We start from the raw sequence: 11,991 nt of genomic DNA on the forward strand, positions 1-11,991 counted from the left end.
ACTAACTCCATGTAAAAGCAATAGTTGTATATAAGTTACAGTTGTATATAAGTTCCGACTTTTTGTTCCGAAATTTTGAGTCACGTCATCGCTAGGCACTTCATCTTTCTACATGGTTTAAATATTTAAATAAAGAATTGTCCTCTACAGTGTGCTCACCTTATTTCATTGTACTCCCCTTCAATGACATGATAAGGAAACTGAATCTGAATATGCTCTGTGTCTAGGATTGAAAACGTCTGTGAGTCTCTCAGCCAAAGAGAAACACTTCTCCCTGAACACCCAGGCGGTGTCCTAATGTTTCATGAACATTTCAAGTAAGAACCATGTGTAAAAACCGTGTTACTTTCTCCCACTGTCAGTGACTCAGATTCACCCTGCGCCCTCGTGAGAAAGGCCTGTCGACTGTAAAGAGCCTGGCAGCTCTCCCTGCTGAAGAGCAACGCCAGTGGAACAATGTCTCCAAATGTAGGGTTTAAATTTTCATCCGCTTTTCAATTAAATATAAGCTACAGAAACGGTCGGATTTCAGTGAGAGCAGAGGATGGGAAGAACAGCAGTACTCATCATAAATGAGTTGTAATCAGTGCGAACAGGAAACAGAAAACACCAGTCCTCAACCACCTTTTTGATGAAGTGATTATGACTATAGGTTAAATCGATGAAAAGAATCTCAGTGTTAACCAATCAGAGGTAAAGACTGATAAATGCTTCCCCTACATCCTGGTGGTTCTTGTAGGAACTTGTTCATGCCAATACTAATACTGCAACGTGATGTATCTGCCAGAACCAATACCTTCTCTTCCCCTCCAGCAGGCTGTGGGCAGCTGAGGTCAAAGTGTTCCTGCTTACAGCATGTCACACAAAGTTAAGTTGAACATTTGGGCTCAGGTTTCGGATCAGACGAGCTTTAGTTTTTAGGGTTTTTTTGATGGTCGATCCTGGAATTTTGACACTTATTGGATCAATACTGATCCTGAATATCAGATTGAGCCATCCCTCATACAAACATCAGTAAAACATGGCCATAAAAAGGTGCAACAGAAACCTGTTTAAGTTTCACTTAGATTCAGTCAGAGTTTAAACTGCAGTTAAAATGCAATTTGCTGTAAAGCTTGAAGTTTATTTCATTTGAAACAGCAGGAAACAGAGGACTTTGGGTCAGAAATCCAACAGACTGATTTTTGTTTTTCATTTGTTGCAGTCACTGCTTCGTCTCAGCATCTGTCTCCATACTTCACCTGAGCACAGTCTTAAGTCACCAGCCCGCAGTGCTAACCTCATGTAACCCTCATTCAAAAAAACTCCTGAAGTGTCCCTTTTGAAACAGCAGTAAAAATAAAATAAGAAGAGTGGACCAAAGATGAGGAAACCAGGAAACAAATAAGTGCTGATGGGAATCGGAGAAATATACTATAGAGATGACAGAAGGGGGAAAAGGAGGAGAGGGAGAGATAAAGTGGCAAATAGAGGAGGAAAATAAACGTAGCTGAAGAGTGAAAGTAAAAGATGAGATAAAGGAGGAGTGGAGGAGGAAAAGACGAGGAGACGAGGGAAGGAGGTGGAGAAGAGGAATGGGAGAGATGAACAGATGACAGGAGGCATGAGGCATGAAATGGCAAGAAAAAAAATTGATGCAGGAGGTGAGGGAGGAGCAGCAGAAGAAAGGAGTAAGAAGGAGTTAATAAGAAAAATCTGTGCTATGAGGAGAGAAGGAGTCAACGTAGGAGGAGTCACCTAGGAGGGGAGACAAGAGCAAAGAGAGATCAGGAAAAGAATGAGGCAGATAAAGGAGACGAGAGCAACGAAGCTAAAAGAGAATTTAAGAGGATTTTTTTCATTTTTTAAAAAAAAAACATTTGATTCTTCTTAAGAGTAAAAACTTCACGTTCATATTTCATTAAGACCAGACCAAAGTAAAATAAAAAAAATGTGCTGCAGAAATGTTGCCAAGACAATTAAGAAAAAAAAAATAGATTTTTATCATTATCAGCCATAGATATAAACCAAACACAATGTCAAAAGTCACATTTTTGAATTTTTTTTATGTACTTACTCAAGTACGTACTCAAATAACATTTCTGGACTTTTTCTTTATAGTTCTTTTTAGTGAGTGAGAGGCTCATGGTAGATGAGTCAGGTTTGTGTGAGTTACAGACAAGTCTCTGAAGGAAGTCCAGTTGAACTCTTTTCTCAGATTTGGTGATTTTCTGAAGTTACCACCTCTTCAACTTTGCAGTAGATCAAGGGCAGAAAGTTTATTCAAAAATCAAAATAATAAAAACTCACTGGATCCAGGACAGGACAGGGACAAAGAATGAACTGGCACCAACCAGGCAGAACAGGAACACAGAACACATGACATGGACAAGAACACTGAACAACAACTCAACTCAGGTTTGATCAGGGGACAGAGGTCTATATACCCAGGCCACCAGGTGACACCAGTGAGACTGATGACAGAGACACAGGTGACTGTGATGACACTGATTAACTCCACACACAGGAGGGAAGGGAGACAGACAGACCTCACAATAACTCTGTTTTAATGCTCACTATTGAATCATAAAAATCAAAAAGACGATAATAAAGTGGATTAAATGCAGACTGTGTTGACTTTGACTTTTAATAGATTAATTAGGAAATACTTGAAGAATTAGATTTTCTCAAGGGTGGTGATGAGGTTGACCTGAATTTTAAAAATAATTTTAGATCAAATTGATTGTATTTCAGTGCATTGACAATGTTTAACAACTCCTCACAGCCTCACAGACGGGGGAGTCAGTGGGTAGGGCAGTTATTGGTCATGAACATGATCCCAGTTACTCTAAACAAACATTCCCAAACCACAAATTGAAAGTGATAGCCCATTAGCCCCTGTGTTGTTTTTTCTTCTTTTATGTATGAGCTGAGGTCCAGGTTCATTTTGCTTCTCATTTATTGTAAATTTGGCCGTGCTCGCTCCTTGAAACCCTTTTCCCTTTGTAGGCATTAGATTATTTTTCTTTTTCCCCCCCCTAGACTGAGGCTGTTATCAAAAGGCAGCAGAGCCTCTCGGATAAATAAAGGTCGGGCACTGGGGTTGGGAGGTGGGGGGATTGAGGCAGCGGCTGCTTGGTGCTCCAGTTGAGCTGTTAGTGCCTATAAAAGCAAAATTAGATCCTATTAGAATTATACTCATATCAACAGAGTGACTCTGACCCTTCTCTGTGCACAGCAGAGGTCAAAGGCAGAAGTATAAGCAGTGATTTTGAAACCAATCGCAGCAGCTCTCCAAAGGAACAGCCAAATTATTCTAAGAGGCTAATGACAAAATATAGCAGCATCAGTGCAGACATACCATAAAATTGGATTCTAAACTTATAAAAAATATATCTCAAATTCATGGTCAGTACAAAGACAGTTGACTGCTACACACAGTATGTAGTATGTTTTGCTAGCTAGTATAAAATGTGTCTCTCTACACATTCTCCACACATTCTGTTTTAAGGAAGATATTTCAAGTTTAATTTGAACACTTAAATCTTAAAAGATTTTACAGTTTTCTTATTGTAAAGTCCTTCGAAACAAATGCGTTTTGTAAATTTGGGCTGTACAAATAAAAGTGACAACATGGTGTGAGGAAGGTGTGTCTCCAGTGCTGTGTGGTAGTAGTCAGTTGATAACACTGTGGTGTTGTTGCTTTAGATCCACTGCTGGTAGGACAGTGAATACCTTCAACTTTGAAACTGTATTTTTTTTTCTCCATATAAATCATTTGCTCTATTCAAGCCAGTTTCCCATGGTTCCAGAAACTTCTACTTAGTGATATTTCAGGGAAACAGGACACTTTATTTTTGGAACAGGTGAAGATAACACAGGATCCTGTGTAGCCTATTTTACCGCTTGTATCTCTTTCCAAGAACTAAGCCTGATTGTACCTTATTTCCTGGCTTTAGTAGCGACGTCAGGCTTGACCTGTTTCCCTCCGAGGTTTGACAGCATCCAGACGCCAGAAACAGGTCTTCTATTCTCTGGCCAACTTCCTCTCCTGGAGACTTTACTGCAGAATCCTTTTGACAAACATACATCCTGTCTAATTAATGAAGGGGTGGAATGGGGGTGGTGGGGGGGTTTAAACCGGGCCTAATACTTCTGATGTCTCATTAAAGCCCAGTCTGGAAGTGACCCGTCCTCTAATAGCCGCTGCTTTGGTCTGAAGGGAAATGGGAAGTCGTGAACCTCGTTCTGCTGCAGCTCCCAGAGGCTTTGACAGAGCGGGGGGTCATGGGTAGTACAGGACAGAGCAGTGAAATGTCAGCATGTAAGTGCTACTGTTAAAGTATCTCTCTCTCTTATAATATCAAACTATGAAATTCCAGCAAGGAATGATGTTATATCCAACAGTTTCAGTCAAAAACATACTTTTAAGAAAACAAGACAAAACAAATAGCAGTAACTGAACACCAACTTCTGTATGATGATAATACAAGTTGGATTTCTTTCAATTCTTGCTAGTTTCCAGTTTCCATCTTGCTTATAAAGACCAAATTCTTGACTGGATATCCTAAATCAGTTAAACTCATACATGTACACGATTCTCAGTTTTACTTTGATTTTCAATCATCCAAATGGTGGAGTTGGACTCTGTTATCTCTCTAATACACTGGTCGTATTATCTTTTGTATTATTTAGATTGTAAATGTTCGCAACAGAAATCTGACTTTTGTTTGTTGGATTTGTTTTCTTCATTAACAATTTCAGAAGTCTGGACGTTAACTGAGATATAGAAGGTTGAAAAAAAAAACACACAGTGGTTCAACAGTGCTATAAAATCTCACTTTGCTTTATCTCAGCCTCCTGTCATCCATGGATGAAATAACATCTTGCCTTTACGTCTTCCATTTTCTTTCTCTGTTTTTAGGAGCACAGTCTTGAGTCTGATGTCAGAACTGTGAAGTCCATTGAGTTTTGCGAATTTAAGCTCTACAATTAAAACTGACCTGACTTGACTTCTTCAAAAGTTATCAGCCAAATTAAACGTCCCGACATAATGTTACACTACTACAACAACTTCAAGGAAACGTGTACTGCACCAGTCAGTACATAGTCATGAATAAAAAGGTAAACCACCAGCCAAGAGTACTGTAGTACTTCAGATGTGTGCTTTAATGTGACGGTACTTGTCTCATTTTTACTCCTCTGTTCCCCAGCCAACAATCAATGCATTAGCTCTGCGGCGTCAGGAGACATGAGTAATTCATCATTTCAGTAATAATTAAACTAGTGCTGCTGTTGCTGCTGCTGTTGCTGCTGCAGCCGTGCGTGCGCCGCTCTCCCTACACCCACACATACGCGCTGCTGCTTCGCCGTCCACAGTCTTCGATGAATTCATCAAGAGCGTTTTGTGGCGTACAACTCGTGCTGAGAATGCCCCCGACTGAACCTGAAAGGTTTTGGACAGAGCAGTGAAATGTCAGCATGTAAGTGCTACTGTTAAAGTATCTCTCTCTCTTATAATATCAAACTATGAAATTCCAGCAAGGAATGATGTTATATCCAACAGTTTCAGTCAAAAACATACTTTTAAGAAAACAAGACAAAACAAATAGCAGTAACTGAACACCAACTTCTGTATGATGATAATACAAGTTGGATTTCTTTCAATTCTTGCTAGTTTCCAGTTTCCATCTTGCTTATAAAGACCAAATTCTTGACTGGATATCCTAAATCAGTTAAACTCATACATGTACACGATTCTCAGTTTTACTTTGATTTTCAATCATCCAAATGGTGGAGTTGGACTCTGTTATCTCTCTAATACACTGGTCGTATTATCTTTTGTATTATTTAGATTGTAAATGTTCGCAACAGAAATCTGACTTTTGTTTGTTGGATTTGTTTTCTTCATTAACAATTTCAGAAGTCTGGACGTTAACTGAGATATAGAAGGTTGAAAAAAAAAACACACAGTGGTTCAACAGTGCTATAAAATCTCACTTTGCTTTATCTCAGCCTCCTGTCATCCATGGATGAAATAACATCTTGCCTTTACGTCTTCCATTTTCTTTCTCTGTTTTTAGGAGCACAGTCTTGAGTCTGATGTCAGAACTGTGAAGTCCATTGAGTTTTGCGAATTTAAGCTCTACAATTAAAACTGACCTGACTTGACTTCTTCAAAAGTTATCAGCCAAATTAAACGTCCCGACATAATGTTACACTACTACAACAACTTCAAGGAAACGTGTACTGCATCAGTCAGTACATAGTCATGAATAAAAAGGTAAACCACCAGCCAAGAGTACTGTAGTACTTCAGATGTGTGCTTTAATGTGACGGTACTTGTCTCATTTTTACTCCTCTGTTCCCCAGCCAACAATCAATGCATTAGCTCTGCGGCGTCAGGAGACATGAGTAATTCATCATTTCAGTAATAATTAAACTAGTGCTGCTGTTGCTGCTGCTGTTGCTGCTGCAGCCGTGCGTGCGCCGCTCTCCCTACACCCACACATACGCGCTGCTGCTTCGCCGTCCACAGTCTTCGATGAATTCATCAAGAGCGTTTTGTGGCGTACAACTCGTGCTGAGAATGCCCCCGACTGAACCTGAAAGGTTTTGAGGTTTCATTTTTCAATGGAGTGAAATATTAAAAAAAAAAAAAAAAAATTGGCCGTACCCTGACTCGTCAGATTGTTTGCAGCCCACAAACACATCCCCAAGTGCACACAGTCGTTATCTCTGCAAATTACAGCCTGTGATTGTCCTAAACTCTGCAGCTGTGATAGAATCTAGAGGGATTCTCCTCTTAAATAGCTTCTAAAACAGTCCTTGCACAAGAATGAGGTCAGACCACCAAAATGGAGCAGAGGAGGCCTTCTATTTTCTTGGAGGAGGATGCCCCCCCAAAAAAACAAAAACCTTATCTCTGCATAAGATAACCTTTGGTAGCTCTTTCCTCAAGTTTAGAGGTAAAATAAAATGGTGGTAACATTTATGTTAAATTTGGAAAATTGATCGTAAAATAAAAGGTGTCACAAAATAGCTGAGCTGAATTCACCAATGTGAAAGTTTAGAGATTAATTTAATTTACTTACATTCTCATCACACTCTCCAAATAAAAACACTTTTTGTGACAGAAGTCCTTTTAAAACCCCTCTGAAAATGTAGTATTGCAATATCTTTTCATAGGTTGAATTTGTGTCGCTTTGGGCCTGTCAAAGAGTTTGATGGCTGAATCATATTTCCTTTTAGTGAAAAAAAAAACACACACACTTATTTACATATTATCAATTTCCCAAAAGATTGCAGCAGTGTGGCAAAATGTTGTTCTCATTTTATTTTTTATAAAAAAGAGAATACAATAGTGGCAGTTTTTTTTTTTTTTTTTACATTTTTTAGAACCCTAATATTATCTTGTCAGCTGGGAAATGAGAAACTAAAGGTTTGTCCGTCCAGCATAAACCCTTAATCACTGCTCAGACTGTTATTGCAGCCGTGCCCTGGAGATTTACTTCAATTCCTCTACTTGTCTTATTTGCCACAACGCAAAGTAAACCCTGTATAATTCAGAAGTGTACTGAAACTTGATCCAACCGTCGTGGGAGGATGAAGAGAGAGAACTGTATGCCGTGTGTGTTTTGATGGAACCTTGTGTTGGCAGCAGTGTGGTCTCTTGGTGGGACCTCCATCAGCAGGAGGTGCTAGTGAACAGCAAGATAAAGGAGCAAACGTGTCATTCTGAGGTCAAGAACTGATGTTAATATAAATATTGTAAGATAAGAATCCTTTGAAGCAGCTTAAAGTGGATAAAAATATAGTGTGCGTCATGTGTTAATGAAATTGAATGTGCAGTACTAATCCCGACCAGCGGGGGATTTATTACAAACCTCAGTTTGAGATTTGATTTCAATTGCACATTTTGTAATTTTATTTTTTAAAATACTTAGATAATTAGATAATAAGTCGTTTTTGGTGTTAGTTTCTAGATTAACGTCTTATCGATACTATGCTAGCTATTATTAAGCTACATTATATCAGAAATTCAACTGGTTAAGACTATAACTTGGAATCATGAATGCGAAATTAACTCCTCCAGAAACTACAACACAATTTCTTCTTAACCATAAATAAATATAGGATACACACATGCCGATTGTTTCCAATAAGGGAGTTGGGCATCGGTGCCCCCTGGCTGCCCTGTTGATATGAACACCTGTGTTGAAGCATGTGAGTAAAAGGAAATCAACCATGGAGTGTTCTGTAAAGACGGAGTTGTCTCTTATCTCTGTTCCTCATTCATTCCATCCATTGTATAAGAGGCTAATTACAAACTAGCTAACCATAGTTTATTTGTAAAAGAAAGAAGACATCACCACCAGAAACTGATAAAGTTCCTCAGTTTTCAAGCTCAAACAAGACGTCCAGTTGCCTACAACTATACATAACATGACCTGGATGAATGAGAATCTTTACAGACATATCTCAAAGGAAACGTTTGGGAAGATCTGAAACATGTCTCTATTTTGGGGTATAGCTAGTACTACCGTTTTCAAATACTCGAAGGACATTTGATTCAGTACAGCTGAGGCATCTTACCGGTTCTGAATACTGTTGGGAGAACCAACAAGAGAACCAACAGCAGCAGAGCAAAAATTCCAAATAAAAAAAAGGCACAATTCAATATAATGACAGCTTGCGTCCCACAGTGGTGTCTCTTAAGAAAACATTAACTTTGCACTTTCAGTGATATTTTTTCCATCTGCTTTGGAACTGAGAGGTTAAACACAACTCTTTATATCTTCTACACTGGTCCTTCCTCACTTCCCTCAATTCCCTACATTAAAAATCAACCTCATCTTAATGTGGTTAAAGACTAGAAAAGAGTGAGAAAACAAACAGCTGGAGTCATTTTGATGTTAACGAACTGACACGTTTGACAGGTAAAGACATGGGATTGATAGAGTTCTATCGAGCTGATGGGTGCCCAGAGTGCAGACCTCATCCTTGACCTGTGACGCCAACTGGCTGATCCCTGTGGAACATCTTTTGGCCGTTCAGCAGAACCACAACGTTAACATATACAGTAAATGAACAAGCGCCATCCCTCTAGTTGCCTTATGGGGGAGGGCTGAGCTGAGCATTGGTCATTAAAGGTCTGATTTGACAACAGCAGCTTTTGAGTAAAGGATCTTTGAGCACTAAAGCAGGAAACTCTTGAAAGAGACTGGGAAAGAGCAAGCTCAATCAGCAGACAGACAACAAACGTTACGTTTGGCTGGTTTGTTTCCCACAGCATTTTATTTTAGTCAAGGGACAAAATTTAGATTCACTTTATGAACTCTCGACTCCCATCCACCAAGGGCAATACAACATACCATACAACAGGCTAACAAGTTCAACAAGTTTCCGATGTTATTTTGCATCACTAACTCCATTAGTCTCTGGTGTAACTTCTCAGACAAACCTGTCAACTCTCCGTGTCTTTCCCTGCTGGGCTGACGCTGGTTTCTTTTCTGCAGCTGGATTACCGTTTCGACTGTAAACTTTAGAATCTTTCTCATTTTCATTGGAACCCCAGAAGAATTTAGTTGTCACGAGTGTTGACGGTGCCCTCTTGTGGCCTTGATGATAAGACATTGTTTTGATATATTGGAAAATAGGTCGCAGGACAAACTACTAAAAAATACAGTATGTGTAAGAAACTCAAATACGTTTTAAAAAGATTCTAGTGAGGACGGCTTTTCTGCAGATCTGCAGAAGTGCAGATGAAGAGTCTTACGTCTGTAAATCAAACCTTTCTTTTGCATTCCACTTTTATTTCCCCTTTATCTCTCAGTAAGTTAAATCTCTTGTTGGATGGAAACATTGTTTCTGTCAACTCACCCTACAAAACCTTTTCGAGCTACAATCATTTATCCTTCCATCAAACGTGTTGTCCGCTCCACTATACAGTACATTACACATTTCTTCATTTCTTCATGGCAGCTGTATTGCTGCAGTCTTTTTGTTCAATGAAAGGCTGCAGCTGTCACTTTACTGCCCCTTCTGCTGATGTAGAGCGAGGCAGGAGGCATTCTGCGGAACGCTCACTTGCAAACTTTCGACTGGCTTCAATGGCTTCATGACGTATGCCTTAGAAGGAGAGAACATTAACAAAGAAGAACAAGAGTGAGCAAGCACTCCTGAAACGACATGCCGATGCTTTGTTCACTGGTTTGTCACCGTTTCTCCTCTTGGATTTGTGGGCTTTCTTTGACGCTGCATTTTCCTCCCTCTGTTGGATCACTATTGACTCCTGTCAGGTCCCTTCAAACCAAATGGTCTCTGAGAGAACAGTGACATTGTGCCAGTGTGTGATGTCAAAGCTGAGGCAGGTTGTGAGCTCAGGCATTGTTAAAGCAACAATTCCCCTGACAGATTAGCACATTGGCCAGGTCACACTCTCAATTGAGGTGAAGTAGAATAAAGATGTGACTCTTATATGGAGGTGTTTAAACCTGCAACATGGGATCAATTGTGTTGGAGTGTTGGTGATCACAGAAAGTCCAAAAATGAATGTGCTATTAAGAAAAAACAAAAAACAAAAACCTTGACCTGAGTGGGAGCCAGAGCTCCAGACTATAACTATTTCAAAGAATCAGATTTGAGGAGATAGAATTTATGGTGAAACTATTGAGTCAAACAGAGATAGTGAAGGACATTTACATTTGGCCCTCAGGAGATAGTTGTTCATCAATTCTAAAATGTACTTTATATTATCATGTGGGTGGAAATATGACACAGAAGAACAAATATGAGTGACGATTATTATCTCCTCCTATAGTCTTCCATTCAATAATCTGGGATTTTAGAAACAAAATCATTAAGTGTTGCTTATTTGGGACCGGTTTTGCAATTCCTAATGCATTCCCCGGAAAATTATTTTCTAGGTTTGACTTCTGGCTGACCTGCATTCTTGTGACCCAAAGTCTAGTGGTAGGAGGATCAGGCTTATTATTGGATGATCACAGATTTAAATGTTTGATTCCAAAAAATTCCAGTTGAAAAACTGTTCAGGTGCAACCCAGTTGTAATTGTGCATTCATCTCCCCTGTGTCATTACAGTAATCTGCTTTTGCAACCTTCCCCTCACCATTAATGGCTTCTACAATCAAATTTATTCTCTCATCACTCACAGCTGCATTAAACATGAGGGCGGCTTTATTCCTCCTTCACTGAGGAAGCATCGAGTCTTGAGAGTCAGAGCAGAAAGTCTGCATCAAATCTACGAACAGACAAAGTGTTTCTCGCAGCCACAGGCTCTCCATATCTTCATCTCCATAAAATCCCTTTTGGTTCAAGTTGAGGTTGCATACTTTGGCAGCAGAATACAAAATTGCACCCAGCAGCAGCACTTCCATCAGATGCTGGCTTTCTTCTGTGCTCTTGCCTCCTTGGCAGTCCAGCTATGGCCTGGTCTTTGGAGATATGCACACTCGAGATGTGCCTTTTTCATATTGCCAGGGAACCTTAACTTTTTACACCTTTAAAGATATTTTCATTTACCCAGAAACGTATGCTGCTATTTGGGTGATAACCCTGACTGTCATACATGTCTATCACATTTTATATTTGTTTTCCTGATTTTAATGTTTAAAGACAGTCCCTAACCCTGCAGTGGTATCTTCAAACGGAAGTCTTTGACTTCAAGACATGACATGAGAGCCCATGTAGAATCAGGACTAAGAAGGAGCAAAGCAACAAATACAAAGCATACAATATCTATTGCCAAAACAGGGTCTATGCTTACATTTGAAATATTTGAATTTCCCCCTGAAAAATAAGTATGTGCATTTGACATTTCTAACACATAAAATGTCTGAAATTTTTAATTTCATGTTGTTTCTTGTCAAAGGGAAACTACAAACAACTAAATTTACACACTTTTTAATGTCACCTGTGGTAAACATTACCCTACTTTGCAACATATGGTATTAAAACTAGAACAAAAACCTTGACCTGAGTGGGAGCCAG

This window comes from Cynoglossus semilaevis, chromosome 14, assembly GCF_000523025.1.
Source record: "Cynoglossus semilaevis isolate Cse_v1.0 chromosome 14, Cse_v1.0, whole genome shotgun sequence".
Classification (NCBI taxonomy): domain Eukaryota; kingdom Metazoa; phylum Chordata; class Actinopteri; order Pleuronectiformes; family Cynoglossidae; genus Cynoglossus; species Cynoglossus semilaevis.